The 22,763-nt window shown below is 45.0% G+C and overlaps 28 non-coding genes across 28 annotated transcripts; all 28 read left to right on the top strand.

Annotated features, from left to right (window-relative positions):
- The first annotated feature begins 2,660 nt into the window (after positions 1-2,660).
- On the top strand, positions 2,661-2,732 carry TRNAC-GCA (transfer RNA cysteine (anticodon GCA)). The gene has a single exon. It is a non-coding gene; the product is annotated as a tRNA-Cys (tRNA).
- Positions 2,733-4,201: 1,469 nt separating this feature from the next.
- On the top strand, positions 4,202-4,273 carry TRNAC-GCA (transfer RNA cysteine (anticodon GCA)). Its single transcript has one exon. It is a non-coding gene; the product is annotated as a tRNA-Cys (tRNA).
- A 1,228-nt stretch (positions 4,274-5,501) lies between these two features.
- TRNAC-GCA (transfer RNA cysteine (anticodon GCA)) lies at positions 5,502-5,573 on the top strand. Its single transcript has one exon. It is a non-coding gene; the product is annotated as a tRNA-Cys (tRNA).
- Positions 5,574-6,151: 578 nt separating this feature from the next.
- On the top strand, positions 6,152-6,223 carry TRNAC-GCA (transfer RNA cysteine (anticodon GCA)). Its single transcript has one exon. It is a non-coding gene; the product is annotated as a tRNA-Cys (tRNA).
- Positions 6,224-6,800: 577 nt separating this feature from the next.
- On the top strand, positions 6,801-6,872 carry TRNAC-GCA (transfer RNA cysteine (anticodon GCA)). The gene has a single exon. It is a non-coding gene; the product is annotated as a tRNA-Cys (tRNA).
- Positions 6,873-7,320: 448 nt separating this feature from the next.
- TRNAC-ACA (transfer RNA cysteine (anticodon ACA)) lies at positions 7,321-7,392 on the top strand. Its single transcript has one exon. It is a non-coding gene; the product is annotated as a tRNA-Cys (tRNA).
- Positions 7,393-7,961: 569 nt separating this feature from the next.
- TRNAC-GCA (transfer RNA cysteine (anticodon GCA)) lies at positions 7,962-8,033 on the top strand. The gene has a single exon. It is a non-coding gene; the product is annotated as a tRNA-Cys (tRNA).
- A 447-nt stretch (positions 8,034-8,480) lies between these two features.
- TRNAC-ACA (transfer RNA cysteine (anticodon ACA)) lies at positions 8,481-8,552 on the top strand. The gene has a single exon. It is a non-coding gene; the product is annotated as a tRNA-Cys (tRNA).
- A 58-nt stretch (positions 8,553-8,610) lies between these two features.
- On the top strand, positions 8,611-8,682 carry TRNAC-GCA (transfer RNA cysteine (anticodon GCA)). Its single transcript has one exon. It is a non-coding gene; the product is annotated as a tRNA-Cys (tRNA).
- A 1,349-nt stretch (positions 8,683-10,031) lies between these two features.
- On the top strand, positions 10,032-10,103 carry TRNAC-GCA (transfer RNA cysteine (anticodon GCA)). The gene has a single exon. It is a non-coding gene; the product is annotated as a tRNA-Cys (tRNA).
- Positions 10,104-10,680: 577 nt separating this feature from the next.
- Positions 10,681-10,752, top strand: TRNAC-GCA (transfer RNA cysteine (anticodon GCA)). Its single transcript has one exon. It is a non-coding gene; the product is annotated as a tRNA-Cys (tRNA).
- A 448-nt stretch (positions 10,753-11,200) lies between these two features.
- Positions 11,201-11,272, top strand: TRNAC-ACA (transfer RNA cysteine (anticodon ACA)). The gene has a single exon. It is a non-coding gene; the product is annotated as a tRNA-Cys (tRNA).
- Positions 11,273-11,841: 569 nt separating this feature from the next.
- Positions 11,842-11,913, top strand: TRNAC-GCA (transfer RNA cysteine (anticodon GCA)). The gene has a single exon. It is a non-coding gene; the product is annotated as a tRNA-Cys (tRNA).
- Positions 11,914-12,360: 447 nt separating this feature from the next.
- On the top strand, positions 12,361-12,432 carry TRNAC-ACA (transfer RNA cysteine (anticodon ACA)). Its single transcript has one exon. It is a non-coding gene; the product is annotated as a tRNA-Cys (tRNA).
- Positions 12,433-12,490: 58 nt separating this feature from the next.
- Positions 12,491-12,562, top strand: TRNAC-GCA (transfer RNA cysteine (anticodon GCA)). The gene has a single exon. It is a non-coding gene; the product is annotated as a tRNA-Cys (tRNA).
- Positions 12,563-13,781: 1,219 nt separating this feature from the next.
- On the top strand, positions 13,782-13,853 carry TRNAC-GCA (transfer RNA cysteine (anticodon GCA)). The gene has a single exon. It is a non-coding gene; the product is annotated as a tRNA-Cys (tRNA).
- A 318-nt stretch (positions 13,854-14,171) lies between these two features.
- Positions 14,172-14,243, top strand: TRNAC-GCA (transfer RNA cysteine (anticodon GCA)). Its single transcript has one exon. It is a non-coding gene; the product is annotated as a tRNA-Cys (tRNA).
- A 58-nt stretch (positions 14,244-14,301) lies between these two features.
- TRNAC-GCA (transfer RNA cysteine (anticodon GCA)) lies at positions 14,302-14,373 on the top strand. Its single transcript has one exon. It is a non-coding gene; the product is annotated as a tRNA-Cys (tRNA).
- Positions 14,374-14,561: 188 nt separating this feature from the next.
- On the top strand, positions 14,562-14,633 carry TRNAC-GCA (transfer RNA cysteine (anticodon GCA)). The gene has a single exon. It is a non-coding gene; the product is annotated as a tRNA-Cys (tRNA).
- Positions 14,634-14,821: 188 nt separating this feature from the next.
- TRNAC-GCA (transfer RNA cysteine (anticodon GCA)) lies at positions 14,822-14,893 on the top strand. The gene has a single exon. It is a non-coding gene; the product is annotated as a tRNA-Cys (tRNA).
- A 578-nt stretch (positions 14,894-15,471) lies between these two features.
- TRNAC-ACA (transfer RNA cysteine (anticodon ACA)) lies at positions 15,472-15,543 on the top strand. The gene has a single exon. It is a non-coding gene; the product is annotated as a tRNA-Cys (tRNA).
- A 569-nt stretch (positions 15,544-16,112) lies between these two features.
- TRNAC-GCA (transfer RNA cysteine (anticodon GCA)) lies at positions 16,113-16,184 on the top strand. The gene has a single exon. It is a non-coding gene; the product is annotated as a tRNA-Cys (tRNA).
- Positions 16,185-18,437: 2,253 nt separating this feature from the next.
- TRNAC-GCA (transfer RNA cysteine (anticodon GCA)) lies at positions 18,438-18,509 on the top strand. The gene has a single exon. It is a non-coding gene; the product is annotated as a tRNA-Cys (tRNA).
- A 577-nt stretch (positions 18,510-19,086) lies between these two features.
- TRNAC-GCA (transfer RNA cysteine (anticodon GCA)) lies at positions 19,087-19,158 on the top strand. The gene has a single exon. It is a non-coding gene; the product is annotated as a tRNA-Cys (tRNA).
- Positions 19,159-19,865: 707 nt separating this feature from the next.
- TRNAC-GCA (transfer RNA cysteine (anticodon GCA)) lies at positions 19,866-19,937 on the top strand. The gene has a single exon. It is a non-coding gene; the product is annotated as a tRNA-Cys (tRNA).
- Positions 19,938-20,514: 577 nt separating this feature from the next.
- On the top strand, positions 20,515-20,586 carry TRNAC-GCA (transfer RNA cysteine (anticodon GCA)). Its single transcript has one exon. It is a non-coding gene; the product is annotated as a tRNA-Cys (tRNA).
- A 318-nt stretch (positions 20,587-20,904) lies between these two features.
- TRNAC-ACA (transfer RNA cysteine (anticodon ACA)) lies at positions 20,905-20,976 on the top strand. The gene has a single exon. It is a non-coding gene; the product is annotated as a tRNA-Cys (tRNA).
- A 569-nt stretch (positions 20,977-21,545) lies between these two features.
- Positions 21,546-21,617, top strand: TRNAC-GCA (transfer RNA cysteine (anticodon GCA)). The gene has a single exon. It is a non-coding gene; the product is annotated as a tRNA-Cys (tRNA).
- Positions 21,618-22,763: the final 1,146 nt, after the last annotated feature.

Below are 22,763 nucleotides of genomic sequence, written 5' to 3'. Positions count from 1 at the left end.
GGTCCTTGGTTCAAACCCGTGTTCTCCCTGTAACAGCACGGATCATTCCGTTAATTTTAGTTAAATCGACATTACGGCTATGAACAAGGGGGTATAACTCAGCGGTAGAGCATTCGACTGAAGATCGAGAGGTCCTTGGTTCAAACCCGAGTTCCCCCTGTAACAGCACGGATCATTCCGTTTATTTTAGTTAAATCGACATTACGGCTAAGAACAAGGGGGAATAGCTCAGGGGTAGAGCATTCGACTGCAGATCGAGAGGAACTTGGTTAAAACCCGAGTTCCCTCTGTAACAGCACGGATCATTCCGTTTATTTTAGTTAAATCGACATTACGGACTTGAACAAGGGGGAATAGCTTAGTGGTAGAGCATTCGACTGCAGATCGAGAGGTCCTTGGATCAAACCCGAGTTCTCCCTGTAACAGCACGGATCATTGCCTTCATTTTAGTTAAATCGACATTACGACTATGAACAAAGGGAAATAAATCAGTGGTAGAGCATTCGACTGCAGATCGAGAGGTCCTTGGTTCAAACCCGAGTTCCCACTGTAACAGCACGGATCATTCCGTTTATTTTAGTTAATGCGACATTACGGTTATGAACAAGGGGGAATAGCTCGCATTCGACTGCAGATCAAGAGGTCCTTGGTTCAAACCCGTGTTCTCCCTGTAACAGCACGGATCATTCCGTTAATTTTAGTAAAATCGACATTACGGCTATGAACAAGGGGGAATAGCTCAGCGGTAGAGCATTCGACTGCAGATCGAGAGGTCCTTGGTTCAAACCCGCGTTCCCCCTGTAACAGCACGGATCATTCCGTTTATTTTAGTTAAATCGACATTACGGCTAAGAACAAGGGGGAATAGCTCAGGGGTAGAGCATTCGACTGCAGATCGAGAGGAACTTGGTTAAAACCCGAGTTCCCTCTGTAACAGCACGGATCATTCCGTTTATTTTAGTTAAATCGACATTACGGACTTGAACAAGGGGGAATAGCTTAGTGGTAGAGCATTCGACTGCAGATCGAGAGGTCCTTGGTTCAAACCCATGTTCTCCCTGTAACAACACGGATCATTCCGTTTATTTAGTTAAATCGACATTACGGTTATGAACAAGGGGGAATAGCTCGCATTCGACTGCAGATCAAGAGGTCCTTGGTTCAAACCCGTGTTCTCCCTGTAACAGCACGGATCATTCCGTTAATTTTAGTTAAATCGACATTACGGCTATGAACAAGGGGGTATAACTCAGCGGTAGAGCATTCGACTGCAGATCGAGAGGTCCTTGGTTCAAACCCGAGTTCCCCCTGTAACAGCACGGATCATTCCTTTTATTTTAGTTAAATCGACATTAGGGCGAGGAACAAAGGGGAATAGCTCAGCGGTAGAGCATTCGACTGCAGATCGAGAGGTCCTTGGATCAAACCCGAGTTCTCCCTGTAACAGCACGGATCATTGCCTTCATTTTAGTTAAATCGACATTACGACTATGAACAAAGGGAAATAAATCAGTGGTAGAGCATTCGACTGCAGATCGAGAGGTCCTTGGTTCAAACCCGAGTTCCCACTGTAACAGCACGGATCATTCCGTTTATTTTAGTTAATGCGACATTACGGTTATGAACAAGGGGGAATAGCTCGCATTCGACTGCAGATCAAGAGGTCCTTGGTTCAAACCCGTGTTCTCCCTGTAACAGCACGGATCATTCCGTTAATTTTAGTAAAATCGACATTACGGCTATGAACAAGGGGGAATAGCTCAGCGGTAGAGCATTCGACTGCAGATCGAGAGGTCCTTGGTTCAAACCCGCGTTCCCCCTGTAACAGCACGGATCATTCCGTTTATTTTAGTTAAATCGACATTACGGCTAAGAACAAGGGGGAATAGCTCAGGGGTAGAGCATTCGACTGCAGATCGAGAGGAACTTGGTTAAAACCCGAGTTCCCTCTGTAACAGCACGGATCATTCCGTTTATTTTAGTTAAATCGACATTACGGACTTGAACAAGGGGGAATAGCTTAGTGGTAGAGCATTCGACTGCAGATCGAGAGGTCCTAGGTTCAAACCCGTGTTCTTCCCTGTAACAGCACGGATCATTCCGTTAATTTTAGTTAAATCGACATTACGGCTATGAACAAGGGCGAATAGCTCAGCGGTAGAGCTTTCGACTGCAGATCGAGAGGTCCTTGGTTCAAACCCGAGTTCCCCCTGTAACAGCACGGATCATTCCTTTTATTTTAGTTAAATCGACATTAGGGCGAGGAACAAAGGGGAATAGCTCAGTGGTAGAGCATTCGACTGCAGATCGAGAGGTCCTTGGTTCAAACCCCAGTTCTCCTTGTAACAGCACGGATCATTGCCTTTATTTTAGTTAAATCGACATTACGGCCTTGAACTAGGGGGAATATCTCATTGGTAGAGCATTCGACTGCAGATCGAGAGGTCCTTGGTTCAAACCCGAGGTCTCCCTGTAACAGCACGGATCATTTCCTTTATTTTGGTTAAATCGACATTACGGCCTTGAACTAGGGGGAATAGCTCACTGGTAGAGCATTCGACTGCAGATCGAGAGGTCCTTGGTTCAAACCCGAGTTCTCCCTGTAACAAAACGGATCATTCCGTTTATTTTAGTTAAATCGACAATACGGCCTTGAAAAAGGGGGAATAGCTCAGTGGTAGAGCATTCGACTGCAGATCGAGAGGTCCTTGGTTCAAACCCGAGTTCTCCCTGTAACAGCACGGATCATTGCCTTCATTTTAGCTAAATCGACATTACGACTATGAACAAAGGGAAATAAATCAGTGGTAGAGCATTCGACTGCAGATCGAGAGGTACTTGGTTCAAACCCATGTTCTCCCTGTAACAGCACGGATCATTCCGTTTATTTAGTTAAATCGACATTACGGTTATGAACAAGGGGGAATAGCTCGCATTCTACTGCAGATCAAGAGGTCCTTGGTTCAAACCCGTGTTCTCCCTGTAACAGCACGGATCATTCCTTTTATTTTAGTTAAATCGACATTAGGGCGAGGAACAAAGGGGAATAGCTCAGCGGTAGAGCATTCGACTGCAGATCGAGAGGTCCTTGGATCAAACCCGATTTCTCCCTGTAACAGCACGGATCATTGATTTATTTTAGTTAAATCGACATTACGGCCTTGAACTAGGGGGAATAGCTCAGTGGTAGAGCATTCGGCTGCAGATCGAGAGGTCCTTGGTTCAAACCCGAGTTCTCCCTGTAACAGCACGGATCATTGCCTTCATTTTAGCTAAATCGACATTACGACTATGAACAAAGGGAAATAAATCAGTGGTAGAGCATTCGACTGCAGATCGAGAGGTCCTTGGTTCAAACCCGAGTTCCCACTGCAACAGCACGGATCATTTCGTTTATTTTAGTTAATGCGACATTACGGTTATGAACAAGGGGGAATAGCTCGCATTCGACTGCAGATCAAGAGGTCCTTGGTTCAAACCCGTGTTCTCCCTGTAACAGCACGGATCATTCCGTTAATTTTAGTAAAATCGACATTACGGCTATGAACAAGGGGGAATAGCTCAGCGGTAGAGCATTCGACTGCAGATCGAGAGGTCCTTTGTTCAAACCCGAGTTCTCCCTGTAACAGCACGGATCATTGCCTTCATTTTAGTTAAATCGACATTACGTCTAAGAATAAGGAGGAATAGCTCAGTGGTAGAGCATTCGACTGCAGATCAAGTGGTACTTGGTTCAAACCCGTGCTCTCCCTGTAACAGCACGGATCATTCTGTTTATTTTTGTTAAATCGACATTACGGCTATGAACAAAGGGAAATAGCTCAGTGGTAGAGCATTCGACTGCAGATCGAGAGGTCCTTGGTTCAAACCCGAGTTCCCACTGTAACAGCACGGATCATTCCGTTTATTTTAGTTAAATCGACATTACGGTTACGAACGCGGGGGAATAGCTCAGTGGTAGAGCATTCGACTGCAGATCGAGAGGTACTTGGTTTAAAACCCGCGTTCCCCCTGTAACAGCACGGATCATTCCGTTTATTTTAGTTAAATCGACATTACGGCCTTGAACTAGGGGGAATAGCTCAGTGGTAGAGCATTCGACTGCAGATCGAGAGGTCCTTGGTTCAAACCCGTGTTCTCCCTGTAACAGCACGGATCATTCCGTTTATTTTAGTTAAATCGACATTACGGCCTTGAACTAGGGGGAATAGCTCAGTGGTAGAGCATTCGACTGCAGATCGAGAGGTCCATGGTTCAAACCCGTGTTCTCCCTGTAACAGCACGGATCATTCCGTTTATTTTAGTTAAATCGACATTACGGCCTTGAACTAGGGGGAATAGCTCAGTGGTAGAGCATTCGACTGCAGATCGAGAGGTCCTTGGTTCAAACCCGTGTTCTCCCTGTAACAGCACGGATCATTCCGTTTATTTTAGTTAAATCGACATTACGGCCTTGAACTAGGGGGAATAGCTCAGTGGTAGAGCATTCGAATGCAGATCGAGAGGTCCTTGGTTCAAACCCGTGTTCTCCCTGTAACAGCACGGATCATTCCGTTTATTTTAGTTAAATCGACATTACGGCTAAGAACAAGGGGGAATAACTCAGTGGTAGAGCATTCGACTGCAGATCGAGAGGTCCTTGGTTCAAACCCGTGTTCTCCCTGTAGCAGCACGGATCATTCCGTTTATTTTAGTTAAATCGACATTACGGCTAAAAACAAGGGGGAATAGCTCAGTGGTAGAGCATTCGACTGCAGATCGAGAGGTACTTGGTTCAAACCCGAGTTCTCCCTGTAACAGCACCGATCATTCCGTTTATTTTAGTTAAATCGACATAACGGTTATGAACGCGGGGGAATAGCTCAGTGGTAGAGCATTCGACTGCAGATCGAGAGGTCCTTTGTTCAAACCCGAGTTCCCCCTGTAACAGCACGGATCATTCCTTTTATTTTAGTTAAATCGACATTAGGGCGAGGAACAAAGGGGAATAGCTCAGTGGAAGAGCATTCGACTGCAGATCAAGTGGTACTTGGTTCAAACCCGTGCTCTCCCTGTAACAGCACGGATCATTCTGTTTATTTTTGTTAAATCGACATTACGGCTATGAACAAAGGGAAATAGCTCAGTGGTAGAGCATTCGACTTTAGATCGAGAGGTCCTTGGTTCAAACCCGAGTTCCCACTGTAACAGCACGGATCATTCCGTTTATTTTAGTTAAATCGACATTACGGTTACGAACGCGGGGGAATAGCTCAGTGGTAGAGAATTCGACTGCAGATCGAGAGGTACTTGGTTCAAACCCGCGTTCCCCCTGTAACAGCACGGATCATTCCGTTTATTTTAGTTAAATCGACATTACGGCTAAGAACAAGGGGGAATAGCTCAGGGGTAGAGCATTCGACTGCAGATCGAGAGGAACTTGGTTAAAACCCGAGTTCCCTCCGTAACAGCACGGATCATTCCGTTTATTTTAGTTAAATCGACATTACGGACTTGAACAAGGGGGAATAGCTTAGTGGTAGAGCATTCGACTGCAGATCGAGAGGTCCTTGGTTCAAACCCGAGTTCCCCCTGTAACAGCACGGATCATTCCTTTTATTTTAGTTAAATCGACATTAGGGCGAGGAACAAAGGGGAATAGCTCAGTGGTAGAGCATTCGACTGCAGATCGAGAGGTCCTTGGTTCAAACCCCAGTTCTCCTTGTAACAGCACGGATCATTGCCTTTATTTTAGTTAAATCGACATTACGGCCTTGAACTAGGGGGAATATCTCAGTGGTAGAGCATTCGACTGCAGATCGAGAGGTCCTTGGTTCAAACCCGAGTTCTCCCTGTAACAGCACGGATCATTGCCTTCATTTTAGTTAAATCGACATTACGGCCTTGAACTAGGGGGAATAGCTCAGTGGTAGAGCATTCGACTGCAGATCGAGAGGTCCTTGGTTCAAACCCGTGTTCTCCCTGTAACAGCACGGATCATTCCGTTTATTTTAGTTAAATCGACATTACGGCCTTGAACTAGGGGGAATAGCTCAGTGGTAAAGCATTCGACTGCAGATCGAGAGGTCCTTGGTTCAAACCCGTGTTCTCCCTGTAACAGCACGGATCATTCCGTTTATTTTAGTTAAATCGACATTACGGCTAAGAACAAGGGGGAATAGCTCAGTGGTAGAGCATTCGACTGCAGATCGAGAGGTACTTGGTTCAAACCCGAGTTCCCCCTGTAACAGCACGGATCATTCCGTTTATTTTAGTTAAATCGACATAACGGTTATGAACAAGGGGGAATAGCTCAGTGGTAGAGAATTCGACTGCAGATCGAGAGGTACTTGGTATAAACCCGAGTTCCCCCTGTAACAGCACGGATAATTTCGTTTATTTTAGTTAAATCGACATTACGGTTATGAACACGAGGGAATAGCTCAGCGGTAGAGCATTCGACTGCAGATCGAGAGGTCCTTTGTTCAAACCCGATTTCCCCCTGTAATAGCACGGATCACTCCTTTTTTTTAGTTAAATCGACATTAGGGCGACGAACAAAGGGGAATAGCTCAGTGGTAGAGCATTCGACTGCAGATCGAGAGGTCCTTGGTTCAAACCCGAGTTCCCACTGTAACAGCACGGATCATTCCGTTTATTTTAGTTAAATCGACATTACGGCTAAGAACAAGGGGGAATAGCTCACTGGTAGACCATTCGACTGCAGATCGAGAGGTCCTTGGTTCAAACCCGAGTTCCCACTGTAACAGCACGGATCATTCCGTTAATTTTAGTTAAATCGACATTACGGCTATGAACGAGGGGGAATAGCTCAGCGGTAGAGCATTCGACTGCAGATCGAGAGGTCCTTGGTTCAAACCCGAGTTCCCCCTGTAACAGCACGGATCATTCCTTTTATTTTAGTTAAATCGACATTAGGGCGAGGAACAAAGGGGAATAGCTCAGTGGTAGAGCCTTCGACTGCAGATCGAGAGGTCCTTGGTTCAAACCCGAGTTCTCCCTGTAACAGCACGGATCATTGCCTTTATTTTAGTTAAATCGACATTACGGCCTTGAACTAGGGGGAATAGCTCAGTGGTAGATTATTCGACTGCAGATCGAGAGGTCCTTGGTTCAAACCCGTGTTCTCCCTGTAACACCACGGATCATTCCGTTTATTTTAGTTAAATCGACATTACGGCTAAGAACAAGGGGGAATAGCTCAGTGGTAGAGCATTCGACTGCAGATCAAGAGGTCATTGGTTCAAACTCGAGTTCCCCGTGTAACAGCACGGATCATTTCGTTTATTTTAGTTAAATCGACATAACGGTTACGAACGCGGGGGAATAGCTCAGTGGTAGAGCATTCGACTACAGATCGAGAGGTACTTGGTATAAACCCGAGTTCCCCCTGTAACAGCACGGATAATTTCGTTTATTTTTGTTAAATCGACATTACGGTTATGAACACGAGGGAATAGCTCAGCGGTAGAGCACTCGACTGCAGATTTAGAGGTCCTTGGTTCAAACCCGCGTTCTCCCTGTAACAGCACGGATCATTCCGTTTATTTTAGTTAAATCGACATTACGGCTAAGAACAAGGGGGAATAGCTCAGTGGTAGAGCATTCGACTGCAGATCGAGAGGTCCTTCGTTCAAACCCGAGTACCCACTGTAACAGCACGGATCATTCCGTTTATTTTAGTTAAATCGACATTACGGTTATGAACAAGGGGGAATAGCTCGCATTCGATTGCAGATCAAGAGGTCCTTGGTTCAAACCCGAGTTCCCCCTGTAACAGCACGGATCATTTCGTTTATTTTAGTTAAACCGACATTACGGTTACGAACGCGGGGGAGTATCTCAGTGGTAGAGCATTCGACTGCAGATCGAGAGGTACTTGGTTCAAACCCGAGTTCTCCCTGAAACAGCACGGATCATTGCCTTTATTTTAGTTAAATCGACATTACGGCCTTGAACTAGGGGGAATAGCTCAGTGGTAGAGCATTTGACTGCAGATCGAGAGGTCCTTGGTTCAAACCCGAGTTCCCCCTGTATCAGCACGGATAATTTCGTTTATTTTAGTTAAATCGACATTACGGTTATGAACACGAGGGAAAATCTCAGCGGTAGAGCACTCGACTGCAGATTTAGAGGTCCTTGGTTCAAACCCGATTTCCCCCTGTAACAGCACGGATCATTCCTTTTTTTTTAGTTAAATTGACATTAGGGCGAGGAACAAAGGGGAATAGCTCACTGGTAGAGCATTTGACTGCAGATCGAGAGGTCCTTGCTCAAACCCGATTTCTTCCCGTAACAGCACGGATCATTCCTTTTTTTTTAGTTAAATCGACATTACGGCTATGAACAAGGGGGAATAGCTCAGTGGTAGAGGATTCGACTGCAGATCGAGAGGTCCTTGGTTCAAACCCGAGTTCTCCCTGTAACAGCACGGATCATTCCTATTATTTTAGTTAAATCGACATTAGGGCGAGGAACAGAGGGGAATAGCTCAGTGGTAGAGCATTCGACCACAGATCGAGAGGTCCTTGGTTCAAACCCGAGTTCTCCCTGAAACAGCACGGATCATTGCCTTTATTTTAGTTAAATCGACATTACGGCCTTGAACTAGGGGGAATAGCTCAGTGGTAGAGCATTCGACTGCAGATCGAGAGGTCCTTGGTTCAAACCCGAGTTCCCCCTGTAACAGCACGGATAATTTCGTTTATTTTTGTTAAATCGACATTACGGTTATGAACACGAGGGAATAGCTCAGCGGTAGAGCACTCGACTGCAGATTTAGAGGTCCTTGGTTCAAACCCGCGTTCTCCCTGTAACAGCACGGATCATTCCGTTTATTTTAGTTAAATCGACATTACGGCTAAGAACAAGGGGGAATAGCTCAGTGGTAGAGCATTCGACTGCAGATCGAGAGGTCCTTGGTTCAAACCCGAGTACCCACTGTAACAGCACGGATCATTCCGTTTATTTTAGTTAAATCGACATTACGGTTATGAACAAGGGGGAATAGCTCGCATTCGACTGCAGATCAAGAGGTCCTTGGTTCAAACCCGAGTTCCCCCTGTAACAGCACGGATCATTTCGTTTATTTTAGTTAAACCGACATTACGGTTACGAACGCGGGGGAATATCTCAGTGGTAGAGCATTCGACTGCAGATCGAGAGGTACTTGGTTCAAACCCGAGTTCTCCCTGAAACAGCACGGATCATTGCCTTTATTTTAGTTAAATCGACATTACGGCCTTGAACTAGGGGGAATTGCTCAGTGGTAGAGCATTTGACTGCAGATCGAGAGGTCCTTGGTTCAAACCCGAGTTCCCCCTGTAACAGCACGGATAATTTCGTTTATTTTAGTTAAATCGACATTACGGTTATGAACACGAGGGAAAAGCTCAGCGGTAGAGCACTCGACTGCAGATTTAGAGGTCCTTGGTTCAAATCCGATTTCCCCCTGTAACAGCACGGATCATTCCTTTTTTTTTAGTTAAATCGACATTAGGGCGAGGAACAAAGGGGAATAGCTCACTGGTAGAGCATTTGACTGCAGATCGAAAGGTCCTTGGTTCAAACCCCAGTTCTCCTTGTAACAGCACGGATCATTGCCTTTATTTTAGTTAAATCGACATTACGGCCTTGAACTAGGGGGAATATCTCAGTGGTAGAGCATTCGACTGCAGATCGAGAGGTCCTTGGTTCAAACCCGAGTTCTCCCTGTAACAGCACGGATCATTGCCTTCATTTTAGTTAAATCGACATTACGGCCTTGAACTAGGGGGAATAGCTCAGTGGTAGAGCATTCGACTGCAGATCGAGAGGTCCTTGGTTCAAACCCGTGTTCTCCCTGTAACAGCACGGATCATTCCGTTTATTTTAGTTAAATCGACATTACGGCCTTGAACTAGGGGGAATAGCTCAGTGGTAAAGCATTCGACTGCAGATCGAGAGGTCCTTGGTTCAAACCCGTGTTCTCCCTGTAACAGCACGGATCATTCCGTTTATTTTAGTTAAATCGACATTACGGCTAAGAACAAGGGGGAATAGCTCAGTGGTAGAGCATTCGACTGCAGATCGAGAGGTACTTGGTTCAAACCCGAGTTCCCCCTGTAACAGCACGGATCATTCCGTTTATTTTAGTTAAATCGACATAACGGTTATGAACAAGGGGGAATAGCTCAGTGGTAGAGAATTCGACTGCAGATCGAGAGGTACTTGGTATAAACCCGAGTTCCCCCTGTAACAGCACGGATAATTTCGTTTATTTTAGTTAAATCGACATTACGGTTATGAACACGAGGGAATAGCTCAGCGGTAGAGCATTCGACTGCAGATCGAGAGGTCCTTTGTTCAAACCCGATTTCCCCCTGTAATAGCACGGATCACTCCTTTTTTTTAGTTAAATCGACATTAGGGCGACGAACAAAGGGGAATAGCTCAGTGGTAGAGCATTCGACTGCAGATCGAGAGGTCCTTGGTTCAAACCCGAGTTCCCACTGTAACAGCACGGATCATTCCGTTTATTTTAGTTAAATCGACATTACGGCTAAGAACAAGGGGGAATAGCTCACTGGTAGACCATTCGACTGCAGATCGAGAGGTCCTTGGTTCAAACCCGAGTTCCCACTGTAACAGCACGGATCATTCCGTTAATTTTAGTTAAATCGACATTACGGCTATGAACGAGGGGGAATAGCTCAGCGGTAGAGCATTCGACTGCAGATCGAGAGGTCCTTGGTTCAAACCCGAGTTCCCCCTGTAACAGCACGGATCATTCCTTTTATTTTAGTTAAATCGACATTAGGGCGAGGAACAAAGGGGAATAGCTCAGTGGTAGAGCCTTCGACTGCAGATCGAGAGGTCCTTGGTTCAAACCCGAGTTCTCCCTGTAACAGCACGGATCATTGCCTTTATTTTAGTTAAATCGACATTACGGCCTTGAACTAGGGGGAATAGCTCAGTGGTAGATTATTCGACTGCAGATCGAGAGGTCCTTGGTTCAAACCCGTGTTCTCCCTGTAACACCACGGATCATTCCGTTTATTTTAGTTAAATCGACATTACGGCTAAGAACAAGGGGGAATAGCTCAGTGGTAGAGCATTCGACTGCAGATCAAGAGGTCATTGGTTCAAACTCGAGTTCCCCGTGTAACAGCACGGATCATTTCGTTTATTTTAGTTAAATCGACATAACGGTTACGAACGCGGGGGAATAGCTCAGTGGTAGAGCATTCGACTACAGATCGAGAGGTACTTGGTATAAACCCGAGTTCCCCCTGTAACAGCACGGATAATTTCGTTTATTTTTGTTAAATCGACATTACGGTTATGAACACGAGGGAATAGCTCAGCGGTAGAGCACTCGACTGCAGATTTAGAGGTCCTTGGTTCAAACCCGCGTTCTCCCTGTAACAGCACGGATCATTCCGTTTATTTTAGTTAAATCGACATTACGGCTAAGAACAAGGGGGAATAGCTCAGTGGTAGAGCATTCGACTGCAGATCGAGAGGTCCTTCGTTCAAACCCGAGTACCCACTGTAACAGCACGGATCATTCCGTTTATTTTAGTTAAATCGACATTACGGTTATGAACAAGGGGGAATAGCTCGCATTCGATTGCAGATCAAGAGGTCCTTGGTTCAAACCCGAGTTCCCCCTGTAACAGCACGGATCATTTCGTTTATTTTAGTTAAACCGACATTACGGTTACGAACGCGGGGGAGTATCTCAGTGGTAGAGCATTCGACTGCAGATCGAGAGGTACTTGGTTCAAACCCGAGTTCTCCCTGAAACAGCACGGATCATTGCCTTTATTTTAGTTAAATCGACATTACGGCCTTGAACTAGGGGGAATAGCTCAGTGGTAGAGCATTTGACTGCAGATCGAGAGGTCCTTGGTTCAAACCCGAGTTCCCCCTGTATCAGCACGGATAATTTCGTTTATTTTAGTTAAATCGACATTACGGTTATGAACACGAGGGAAAATCTCAGCGGTAGAGCACTCGACTGCAGATTTAGAGGTCCTTGGTTCAAACCCGATTTCCCCCTGTAACAGCACGGATCATTCCTTTTTTTTTAGTTAAATTGACATTAGGGCGAGGAACAAAGGGGAATAGCTCACTGGTAGAGCATTTGACTGCAGATCGAGAGGTCCTTGCTCAAACCCGATTTCTTCCCGTAACAGCACGGATCATTCCTTTTTTTTTAGTTAAATCGACATTACGGCTATGAACAAGGGGGAATAGCTCAGTGGTAGAGGATTCGACTGCAGATCGAGAGGTCCTTGGTTCAAACCCGAGTTCTCCCTGTAACAGCACGGATCATTCCTATTATTTTAGTTAAATCGACATTAGGGCGAGGAACAGAGGGGAATAGCTCAGTGGTAGAGCATTCGACCACAGATCGAGAGGTCCTTGGTTCAAACCCGAGTTCTCCCTGAAACAGCACGGATCATTGCCTTTATTTTAGTTAAATCGACATTACGGCCTTGAACTAGGGGGAATAGCTCAGTGGTAGAGCATTCGACTGCAGATCGAGAGGTCCTTGGTTCAAACCCGAGTTCCCCCTGTAACAGCACGGATAATTTCGTTTATTTTTGTTAAATCGACATTACGGTTATGAACACGAGGGAATAGCTCAGCGGTAGAGCACTCGACTGCAGATTTAGAGGTCCTTGGTTCAAACCCGCGTTCTCCCTGTAACAGCACGGATCATTCCGTTTATTTTAGTTAAATCGACATTACGGCTAAGAACAAGGGGGAATAGCTCAGTGGTAGAGCATTCGACTGCAGATCGAGAGGCCCTTGGTTCAAACCCGAGTACCCACTGTAACAGCACGGATCATTCCGTTTATTTTAGTTAAATCGACATTACGGTTATGAACAAGGGGGAATAGCTCGCATTCGACTGCAGATCAAGAGGTCCTTGGTTCAAACCCGAGTTCCCCCTGTAACAGCACGGATCATTTCGTTTATTTTAGTTAAACCGACATTACGGTTACGAACGCGGGGGAATATCTCAGTGGTAGAGCATTCGACTGCAGATCGAGAGGTACTTGGTTCAAACCCGAGTTCTCCCTGAAACAGCACGGATCATTGCCTTTATTTTAGTTAAATCGACATTACGGCCTTGAACTAGGGGGAATTGCTCAGTGGTAGAGCATTTGACTGCAGATCGAGAGGTCCTTGGTTCAAACCCGAGTTCCCCCTGTAACAGCACGGATAATTTCGTTTATTTTAGTTAAATCGACATTACGGTTATGAACACGAGGGAAAAGCTCAGCGGTAGAGCACTCGACTGCAGATTTAGAGGTCCTTGGTTCAAATCCGATTTCCCCCTGTAACAGCACGGATCATTCCTTTTTTTTTAGTTAAATCGACATTAGGGCGAGGAACAAAGGGGAATAGCTCACTGGTAGAGCATTTGACTGCAGATCGAAAGGTCCTTGGTTCAAACCCGCGTTCTCCCTGTAACAGCACGGATCATTCCGTTAATTTTAGTTAAATCGACATTACGGCTATGAACAAGGGGGAATAACTCAGTGGTAGAGCATTCGACTGCAGATCGAGAGGCCCTTGGTTCAAACCCGAGTTCTCCCTGTAACAGCACGGATCATTCCTATTATTTTAGTTAAATCGACATTAGGGCGAGGAACAGAGGGGAATAGCTCAGTGGTAGAGCATTCGACCGCAGATCGAGAGGTCCTTGGTTCAAACCCGAGTTCTCCCTGAAACAGCACGGATCATTGCCTTTATTTTAGTTAAATCGACATTACGGCCTTGAACTAGGGGGAATAGCTCAGTGGTAGAGCATTCGACTGCAGATCGAGAGGTCCTTGGTTCAAACCCGAGTTCTCCCTGCAACAGCACGGATCATTGCCTTCATTTTAGTTAAATCGACATTACGGCCTTGAAGTAGGGGGAGTAGCTCAGTGGTAGAGAATTCGACTGCAGATCGAGAGGTACTTGGTATAAACCCGAGTTCCCCCTGTAACAGCACGGATAATTTCGTTTATTTTAGTTAAATCGACATTACGGTTATGAACACGAGGGAATAGCTCAGCGGTAGATCACTCGACTGCAGATTTAGAGGTCCTTGGTTCAAACCCGATTTCCCCCTGTAATAGCACGGATCATTCCGTTAATTTTAGTTAAATCGACATTACGGCTATGAACGAGGGGGAATAGCTCAGCGGTAGAGCATTCGACTGCAGATCGAGAGGTCCTTGGTTCAAACCCGAGTTCTCCCTGTAACAGCACGGATCATTCCGTTAATTTTAGTTAAATCGACATTACGGCTATGAACAAGGGGGAATAGCTCAGTGGTAGAGCATTCGACTGCAGATCGAGAGGTCCTTGGTTCAAACCCGAGTTCTCCCTGTAACAGCACGGATCATTCCTATTATTTTAGTTAAATCGACATTAGGGCGAGGAACAAAGGGGAATAGCTCACTGGTAAAGCATTTGACTGCAGATCGAGAGGTCCTTGGTTCAAACCCGCGTTCTCCCTGTAACAGCACGGATCATTCCGTTAATTTTAGTTAAATCGACATTACGGCTATGAACAAGGGGGAATAGCTCAGTGGTAGAGCATTCGACTGCAGATCGAGAGGTCCTTGGTTCAAACCCGAGTTCTCCCTGTAACAGCACGGATCATTCCTATTATTTTAGTTAAATCGACATTAGGGCGAGGAACAGAGGGGAATAGCTCAGTGGTAAAGCATTCGACCGCAGATCGAGAGGTCCTTGGTTCAAACCCGAGTTCTCCCTAAAACAGCACGGATATTTGCCTTTATTTTAGTTAAATCGACATTACGGCCTTGAACTAGGGGGAATAGCTCAGTGGTAGAGCATTCGACTGCAGATCGAGAGGTCCTTGGTTCAAACCCGAGTTCTCCCTGCAACAGCACGGATCATTGCCTTCATTTTAGTTAAATCGACATTACGGCCTTGAAGTAGGGGGAGTAGCTCAGTGGTAGAGAATTCGACTGCAGATCGAGAGGTACTTGGTATAAACCCGAGTTCCCCCTGTAACAGCACGGATAATTTCGTTTATTTTAGTTAAATCGACATTACGGTTATGAACACGAGGGAATAGCTCAGCGGTAGAGCCTTCGACTGCAGATTTAGAGGTCCTTGGTTCAAACCCGAGTTCTCCCTGTAACAGCACGGATCATTGCCTTTATTTTAGTTAAATCGACATTACGGCCTTGAACTAGGGGGAATAGCTCAGTGGTAGATTATTCGACTGCAGATCGAGAGGTCCTTGGTTCAAACCCGTGTTCTCCCTGTAACACCACGGATCATTCCGTTTATTTTAGTTAAATCGACATTACGGCTAAGAACAAGGGGGAATAACTCAGTGGTAGAGCATTCGACTGCAGATCGAGAGGTCATTGGTTCAAACTCGAGTTCCCCGTGTAACAGCACGGATCATTTCGTTTATTTTAGTTAAATCGACATAACGGTTACGAACGCGGGGGAATAGCTCAGTGGTAGAGCATTCGACTACAGATCGAGAGGTACTTGGTATAAACCCGAGTTCCCCCTGTAACAGCACGGATAATTTCGTTTATTTTTGTTAAATCGACATTACGGTTATGAACACGAGGGAATAGCTCAGCGGTAGAGCACTCGACTGCAGATTTAGAGGTCCTTGGTTCAAACCCGCGTTCTCCCTGTAACAGCACGGATCATTCCGTTTATTTTAGTTAAATCGACATTACGGCTAAGAACAAGGGGGAATAGCTCAGTGGTAGAGCATTCGACTGCAGATCGAGAGGTCCTTGGTTCAAACCCGAGTACCCACTGTAACAGCACGGATCATTCCGTTTATTTTAGTTAAATCGACATTACGGTTATGAACAAGGGGGAATAGCTCGCATTCGACTGCAGATCAAGAGGTCCTTGGTTCAAACCCGAGTTCCCCCTGTAACAGCACGGATCATTTCGTTTATTTTAGTTAAACCGACATTACGGTTACGAACGCGGGGGAATATCTCAGTGGTAGAGCATTCGACTGCAGATCGAGAGGTACTTGGTTCAAACCCGAGTTCTCCCTGAAACAGCACGGATCATTGCCTTTATTTTAGTTAAATCGACATTACGGCCTTGAACTAGGGGGAATAGCTCAGTGGTAGAGCATTTGACTGCAGATCGAGAGGTCCTTGGTTCAAACCCGAGTTCCCCCTGTAACAGCACGGATAATTTCGTTTATTTTAGTTAAATCGACATTACGGTTATGAACACGAGGGAAAAGCTCAGCGGTAGAGCACTCGACTGCAGATTTAGAGGTCCTTGGTTCAAACCCGATTTCCCCTGTAACAGCACGGATCATTCCTTTTTACCTCTCCGAGTGACGTATGTCACGGAGAGGTTCTAATTTCGACGTGTCTGTGTGTCTGTGTGTCTGTGTGTCTGTCTGTGTGTCTGTGTGTCTGTCTGTCCGTTGTTACACCCACGTGACCGCGTTCGCAGTTTGCAAATCGGAGCAAACGTATATTCAATTTCCAGACCGCATTTACAGTCCCGGAAATTGTATTCGACTTACAGGCTATTACTCCATTGCCTGTTTAACAACTCTGTTCATTTGTCCACCCCACATGGACACTAGTCTGAACTTATTGGCTTCTAAACACCACCATCTTCTAGTTTTTCGCCCATTCCACATGGACGGACACCAGTCTGTACTTACTGGCTTCTAAACACCACCACCTTCTCGTCTTTGTCCATTCCACATGGACACCAGTCTGTACTTACTGGCTTCTAAACACCACCATCTTCTATTCTTTGTCCATCCCACATGGACACCAGTCTGTACTTACTGGCTTCTAAACACCACCATCTTCTATTCTTTGTCCATCCCACATGGACACCAGTCTGCACACCTGGCTTCTAACACCACCATCATCCTTAAGGTTAAGACATACGCGGCGATCGGCTAGGGTTACGAGAAACGTCTAGCCTTCCATTGACGGGGTCTTCCGCCAAGGTTCACGCAATTGCGATGTTCTTATCCATAGCTGCGATTCGAAACCCTTATATACTACCTATTTGAGTAAGGCGACGCAACGGGCGTATGCTTCATTTCAAACGCCAATATTAGTCAGGTCTCTCAAGAATGTTTAATTGTTCTTTTTTAAAACGATGTAACGTTCAATAAGGCGAATAACTAACGAAGAAAATATTAAATATTAATTATATTTATTTTAATATTTAAGATAATCTTGTTTCTCAATTCAAAATTAATACGGAAAGAGTTAAAAAGCAGTCTATGTTATTGTCTGTGTGTGTCCGTCCGTTATTACACTAGTGCCGCAGTGCGCTGCGTTAGAAGTTCGTTTTGTTTTGATGTGTAAAGAAATCCTACAGAACCATAATATTCCCTTTATCCTTAATATAAAGTGAATATGATGAAATATTTTTCGTAATTATGATGCATTTAGTGCTTTTGTAGCTTTAAAGCTCTGTTTCATTTTAATATTCCAAAGAGTTTTACTAATATTATTATTTGAAATGGCTGTTTATAAATTACTAAAGCTATACTACATCTGTATATAGAATAATCCTTGGTTTAGTAATTTTATGAAGAAAGCTAAGAACTAGACTCCGGCGGGTATATCTAGTACTACTTGCAATAAGCTTAGTGAAATATTGAGTAAATAATTGAGGCCTGAGGTGATGTAAACTTTGGGTTTTGATTTTCGTGTCTGAAATGAAGAGACATGAACGGTTCAGAGTGAGCCGAAAGTTAAATACACTCTTAAATAATCAGGTTAAGATTTTATAATAGAAGAAAAGATCATGTTGGCAATTAGATTAGTAGGGCTAAGCTACAGAGTTTTTATTCTCTTGATGGTGCGCATTGACTATCAGTGCGTCTAGCTACAATTTAGCTTTGGTATTATCATAAGTTAATTATTTAACGTTAACACTCATGTTGGCAAACTAAGAATATTGTTGAGGTGAGACGAGACGATAGTGTTTACACTGCTAACCAGTTGTGAATGTAGCTATCAGAATATAGGGTAAACAGCTGAAGCGTAGACTTCATTTCCTGTTCTTTTTGCCATTAACTGATTTCCATGGGTCCAAGATTTATCCTTATTGGATGTAAAATGTCGTCTGCTTTACTGTATATTCGCTATGCTTGGAATACTGCTTCAATATTTCGAAAATTTTTACTTCAAAAAAGAGAAATAATTCCATATCTAGGTAAATAACTTTGTAGTAGTAGACCTCTTGACTCGGAGAGGTAATATTTTGGTTTTCCCAACTTGTTTTTTAGTTAAATCGACATTAGGGCGAGGAACAAAGGGGAATAGCTCAATGGTAGAGCATTTGACTGCAGATCGAGAGGTCCTTGGTTCAAACCCGCGTTCTCCCTGTAACAGCACGGATCATTCCGTTAATTTTAGTTAAATCGACATTACGGCTATGAACAAGGGGGAATAGCTCAGTGGTAGAGCATTCGACTGCAGATCGAGAGGTCCTTGGTTCAAACCCGAGTTCCCCCTGTAACAGCACGGATCATTTCGTTTATTTTAGTTAAACCGACATTACGGTTACGAACGCGGGGGAATATCTCAGTGGTAGAGCATTCGACTGCAGATCGAGAGGTACTTGGTTCAAACCCGAGTTCTCCCTGAAACAGCACGGATCATTGCCTTTATTTTAGTTAAATCGACATTACGGCTAAGAACAAGGGGGAATAACTCAGTGGTAGAGCATTTGACTGCAGATCGAGAGGTCCTTGGTTCAAACCCGAGTTCCCCCTGTAACAGCACGGATAATTTCGTTTATTTTAGTTAAATCGACATTACGGTTATGAACACGAGGGAAAAGCTCAGCGGTAGAGCACTCGACTGCAGATTTAGAGGTCCTTGGTTCAAACCCGATTTCCCCTGTAACAGCACGGATCATTCCTTTTTTTTTAGTTAAATCGACATTAGGGCGAGGAACAAAGGGGAATAGCTCAATGGTAGATCATTTGACTGCAGATCGAGAGGTCCTTGGTTCAAACCCGCGTTCTCCCTGTAACAGCACGGATCATTCCGTTAATTTTAGTTAAATCGACATTACGGCTATGAACAAGGGGGAATAGCTCAGTGGTAGAGCATTCGACTGCAGATCGAGAGGTCCTTGGTTCAAACCCGAGTTCCCCCTGTAACAGCACGGATCATTCCGTTAATTTTAGTTAAACCGACATTACGGTTACGAACGCGGGGGAATATCTCAGTGGTAGAGCATTCGACTGCAGATCGAGAGGTACTTGGTTCAAACCCGAGTTCTCCCTGAAACAGCACGGATCATTGCCTTTATTTTAGTTAAATCGACATTACGGCTAAGAACAAGGGGGAATAACTCAGTGGTAGAGCATTTGACTGCAGATCGAGAGGTCCTTGGTTCAAACCCGAGTTCCCCCTGTAACAGCACGGATAATTTCGTTTATTTTAGTTAAATCGACATTACGGTTATGAACACGAGGGAAAAGCTCAGCGGTAGAGCACTCGACTGCAGATTTAGAGGTCGTTGGTTCAAACCCGATTTCCCCTGTAACAGCACGGATCATTCCTTTTTTTTTAGTTAAATCGACATTAGGGCGAGGAACAAAGGGGAATAGCTCACTGGTAGAGCATTTGACTGCAGATCGAGAGGTCCTTGGTTCAAACCCGCGTTCTCCCTGTAACAGCACGGATCATTCCGTTAATTTTAGTTAAATCGACATTAGGGCGAGGAACAAAGGGGAATAGCTCAATGGTAGAGCATTTGACTGCAGATCGAGAGGTCCTTGGTTCAAACCCGCGTTCTCCCTGTAACAGCACGGATCATTCCGTTAATTTTAGTTAAATCGACATTACGGCTATGAACAAGGGGGAATAGCTCAGTGGTAGAGCATTCGACTGCAGATCGAGAGGTCCTTGGTTCAAACCCGAGTTCCCCCTGTAACAGCACGGATCATTTCGTTTATTTTAGTTAAACCGACATTACGGTTACGAACGCGGGGGAATATCTCAGTGGTAGAGCATTCGACTGCAGATCGAGAGGTACTTGGTTCAAACCCGAGTTCTCCCTGAAACAGCACGGATCATTGCCTTTATTTTAGTTAAATCGACATTACGGCTAAGAACAAGGGGGAATAACTCAGTGGTAGAGCATTTGACTGCAGATCGAGAGGTCCTTGGTTCAAACCCGAGTTCCCCCTGTAACAGCACGGATAATTTCGTTTATTTTAGTTAAATCGACATTACGGTTATGAACACGAGGGAAAAGCTCAGCGGTAGAGCACTCGACTGCAGATTTAGAGGTCCTTGGTTCAAACCCGATTTCCCCTGTAACAGCACGGATCATTCCTTTTTTTTTAGTTAAATCGACATTAGGGCGAGGAACAAAGGGGAATAGCTCACTGGCAGAGCATTTGACTGCAGATCGAGAGGTCCTTGGTTCAAACCCGCGTTCTCCCTGTAACAGCACGGATCATTCCGTTAATTTTAGTTAAATCGACATTACGGCTATGAACAAGGGGGAATAGCTCAGTGGTAGAGCATTCGACTGCAGATCGAGAGGTCCTTGGTTCAAACCCGAGTTCCCCCTGTAACAGCACGGATCATTTCGTTTATTTTAGTTAAACCGACATTACGGTTACGAACGCGGGGGAATATCTCAGTGGTAGAGCATTCGACTGCAGATCGAGAGGTACTTGGTTCAAACCCGAGTTCTCCCTGAAACAGCACGGATCATTCCGTTAATTTTAGTTAAATCGACTTTACGGCTATGAACAAGGGGGAATAACTCAGTGGTAGAGCATTCGACTGCAGATCAAGAGGTCATTGGTTCAAACTCGAGTTCCCCGTGTAACAGCACGGATCATTTCGTTTATTTTAGTTAAATCGACATAACGGTTACGAACGCGGGGGAATAGCTCAGTGGTAGAGCATTCGACTACAGATCGAGAGGTACTTGGTATAAACCCGAGTTCCCCCTGTAACAGCACGGATAATTTCGTTTATTTTTGTTAAATCGACATTACGGTTATGAACACGAGGGAATAGCTCAGCGGTAGAGCACTCGACTGCAGATTTAGAGGTCCTTGGTTCAAACCCGCGTTCTCCCTGTAACAGCACGGATCATTCCGTTTATTTTAGTTAAATCGACATTACGGCTAAGAACAAGGGGGAATAACTCAGTGGTAGAGCATTCGACTGCAGATCGAGAGGTCCTTGGTTCAAACCCGAGTACCCACTGTAACAGCACGGATCATTCCGTTTATTTTAGTTAAATCGACATTACGGTTATGAACAAGGGGGAATAGCTCGCATTCGACTGCAGATCAAGAGGTCCTTGGTTCAAACCCGAGTTCCCCCTGTAACAGCACGGATCATTTCGTTTATTTTAGTTAAACCGACATTACGGTTACGAACGCGGGGGAATATCTCAGTGGTAGAGCATTCGACTGCAGATCGAGAGGTACTTGGTTCAAACCCGAGTTCTCCCTGAAACAGCACGGATCATTGCCTTTATTTTAGTTAAATCGACATTACGGCCTTGAACTAGGGGGAATAGCTCAGTGGTAGAGCATTTGACTGCAGATCGAGAGGTCCTTGGTTCAAACCCGAGTTCCCCCTGTAACAGCACGGATAATTTCGTTTATTTTAGTTAAATCGACATTACGGTTATGAACACGAGGGAAAAGCTCAGTGGTAGAGCATTCGACTGCAGATCGAGAGGTCCTTGGTTCAAACCCGAGTTCTCCCTGTAACAGCACGGATCATTCCTATTATTTTAGTTAAATCGACATTAGGGCGAGGAACAGAGGGGAATAGCTCAGTGGTAGAGCATTCGACCGCAGATCGAGAGGTCCTTGGTTCAAACCCGAGTTCTCCCTGAAACAGCACGGATCATTGCCTTTATTTTAGTTTAATCGACATTACGGCCTTGAACTAGGGGGAATAGCTCAGTGGTAGAGCATTTGACTGCAGATCGAGAGGTCCTTGGTTCAAACCCGCGTTCTCCCTGTAACAGCACGGATCATTCCGTCAATTTTAGTTAAATCGACATTACGGCTATGAACAAGGGGGAATAGCTCAGTGGTAGAGCATTCGACCGCAGATCGAGAGGTCCTTGGTTCAAACCCGAGTTCTCCCTGAAACAGCACGGATCATTCCGTTTATTTTAGTTAAATCGACATTACGGCTAAGAACAAGGGGGAATAGCTCAGTGGTAGAGCATTCGACTGCAGATCCAGAGGTCCTTGGTTCAAACCCGAGTACCCACTGTAACAGCACGGATCATTCCGTTTATTTTAGTTAAATCGACATTACGGTTATGAACAAGGGGGAATAGCTCGCATTCGACTGCAGATCAAGAGGTCCTTGGTTCAAACCCGAGTTCCCCCTGTAACAGCACGGATCATTTCGTTTATTTTAGTTAAATCGACATTACGGTTATGAACACGAGGGAAAAGCTCAGCGGTAGAGCACTCGACTGCAGATTTAGAGGTCCTTGGTTCAAAACCGATTTCCCCCTGTAACAGCACGGATCATTCCTTTTTTTTTTAGTTAAATCGACATTAGGGCGAGGAACAAAGGGGAATAACTCACTGGTAGAGCATTTGACTGCAGATCGAGAGGTCCTTGGTTCAAACCCGCGTTCTCCCTGTAACAGCACGGATCATTCCGTTAATTTTAGTTAAATCGACATTACGGCTATGAACAAGGGGGAATAGCTCAGTGGTAGAGCATTCGACTGCAGATCGAGAGGTCCTTGGTTCA

This window comes from Phalangium opilio, unplaced genomic scaffold (assembly GCF_054372755.1).
Source record: "Phalangium opilio isolate 3A_F unplaced genomic scaffold, DU_Popi_V2 ptg000021l_1, whole genome shotgun sequence".
Classification (NCBI taxonomy): domain Eukaryota; kingdom Metazoa; phylum Arthropoda; class Arachnida; order Opiliones; family Phalangiidae; genus Phalangium; species Phalangium opilio.
Note: the sequence above shows the minus strand (reverse complement) of the source record. Positions and strands in the feature narration are given on the sequence as shown.